The sequence below is a fragment of the Lynx canadensis genome, chromosome B1 (genome assembly GCF_007474595.2).
Source record: "Lynx canadensis isolate LIC74 chromosome B1, mLynCan4.pri.v2, whole genome shotgun sequence".
Taxonomy (NCBI): domain Eukaryota; kingdom Metazoa; phylum Chordata; class Mammalia; order Carnivora; family Felidae; genus Lynx; species Lynx canadensis.
Window position 1 is genome coordinate 111312020 of NC_044306.2, and position 2450 is coordinate 111314469.

The 2450-nt window shown below is 43.6% G+C and overlaps 1 pseudogene; it reads right to left on the reverse strand.

Annotated features, from left to right (window-relative positions):
• Positions 1 to 1463: 1463 nt before the first annotated feature.
• LOC115512310 lies at positions 1464 to 1963 on the reverse strand (annotated as a pseudogene).
• Between the last annotated feature and the right edge of the window lie 487 nt (positions 1964 to 2450).

Here is a 2450-nt window from a genome sequence, read left to right on the forward strand (position 1 = left end):
CTCATAAACCATGAAATCGTGACCTGAGCCAAAATCAAGAGTTGGATACTTAACCGACTGAGCCATGCAGGCACCCCATAAGATTTTATTTTATTTTATTATTTTTTTTTTCAACGTTTATTTATTTTTGGGACAGAGAGAAACAGAGCATGAACAGGGGAGGGGCAGAGAGAGAGGGAGACACAGAATCGGAAACAGGCTCCAGGCTCTGAGCCATCAGCCCAGAGCCTGACGCGGGGCTCGATCTCACGGACTGCGAGATCGTGACCTGGCTGAAGTCGGACGCTTAACCGACTGCGCCACCCAGGCGCCCCTAGATTTTATTTTTAAGTAATCTCTACACCCAATGTGGGACTTGAACCTACAACTCCAAGATCAAGAGTGGCAGGCTCCATGGACTGAGTCAGCCAGACACCCCCACAGGTAGTGAGTTTAAATCAAGGGCAGAGCTGATGGATAATGAATTGGTGAGGGAATTTTGCCAAGGCTCGATACCCTGCGGAGTGATGATTTCCAAATGAAACGTTTTCAAACTTGTTAAGGACTCTGAGAGCTAGGCAGAGCAAAGTATTGAAGAGCAGAACCCATAGATTTGGTTCAACATATTTAAATAGTTTTTTGGCCCAAACTGTTTCAAGTAATGAGAAATGAGGTCTGAGGTTTGGGAGAGTAAGTCATTGGGATGGTGAGAAAAAAATGGTAAATACTTCCTATGTGATATGAACCAAAGAAAGTCACCAGGCATTCCTCGATAACAGATGATTGTCATTCATGTATTTTCTTCGCTGTTTCCACTATTCCAGTATCTTATAGAGTCCTACAGTCCCATCAACCTTGGTGGAGTCAAGAAAATCCATGCATTTCCCTGAAATAACAAATCCTCCAAGCTCAGAAAGGAGAGAGGGAGAAAAAGGAGAAAAGTAAAGAAGAGGGAGAAGAGAAGAGAAAGGAGAGTGTGATAATTTAATTTATATGGGAAAGTCTTAATTGGGAAACAGGAATATACTCTTCCCAGGCTTCATTTTCCAAATTCTTTTCTGAGTGTGAACATTGAGCCACACTTGCGTGTGATTTAGCACTTAAAGATTCACTTGGGGTGCCTGGCTGGCTCAGTGGGTAGAGCATGTGACTTCTTGATCTCTGGTTGTGAGTTTGAGCCTCACTTTCGGTGTAGACATTACTTAAAAATAAAATCTTAAAAAAAAGAAAAAAAAGGTTTAGGGCACATGGGTGGCTTAGTCAGTTAAGCATCCAGCTTTGGCTCAGGTCATGATCTCATGGTTTGTGGGTTCCAGCCCCACGTCGGGCTCTGTGCTGACAGCTCAGAGCCTGGAACCTGCTTTGGATTCTGTGTCTCCCTCTCTGCCCCTCCCCCACTCACACTCTCTCTGTCTCTCAGAAATGAATAAATGTTAAAAAAAATTTTTAAAAAGATTCACTTGTCTTTTTGTTGTTGTTGTATATGAAAATTTATTGTCATGTTTTCATCATCATCAAAACTTAAGATCTTGGTCTTTCCTTCTTGCCTTTGTATGAGGCCAAAAGAGAGAGACATTGGCTACTTTGACGACCTTAGGGCAAACTCCAGGAATGTCACCAACAGCATGACCTTTGCAACCAAATCCAGCAACCAGAACCTCACCGTTTTCCTCGATAAAATTCAAACAACCATCATTGGGTACAAAGGCGGTGATTTTCTTGCCATTCTTGATCGGCTGGACTCTGACACACTTCCTGATGGCAGAATTTGGCCGTTTGGCTTCAACCCCTACTTTTTTCCAGCACAATTCCTTTCGCATGGGAAGAGCCTCCAAAAGGGTTGGCCTTCAGGACTGTGCCCAAATCGGCTTTCTTGTACTGTTTATCGTACCACTTCTGATCTCGTCAGTGGCTACGGAGCTTCCTGGCAGTATGAAGACCACGACACTCGCCCATCCTGCCAGCACCATGGGCTTGAGCAAAAGCAAGATTCACTTGTCTCATGACATGATCTTCACATATATCTGTGTCCATTGGAAGGAACAGGGACTGCTTCTAATAATAGGAAAATTGGCTCTATTGAACTTCATTTTTCTTTTTTAACATGTATTTATTTTTGAGAGACAGAGTGGGGGAGGAGCAGAGAGAGAGAGGAAGACACATAATCTGAAGCAGGCTCCAAGCTCTGAGCTGTCTGCATAGAGACTGACATGGGGCTCAAACTTATGAACCGTGAGATCATGACCTCAGCCGAAGTTGGACGCTTAACTGACTGAGCCACCCAGGTGCCTTGAGAATTAATTTTTCTACCGAGGCATATTCCTGGGGGATTCTTTTTCCCTAGGATAAATTTGACTACTAGTGGTGTTTCTCCTAGGTGTTGGCTTTAGCACCTAAATCTAGCATCTGGGATAACTCCATTTGTCCTGTGACTTTGGATAAGTAATTGAACAACTCAGGGCTTCTGTTTC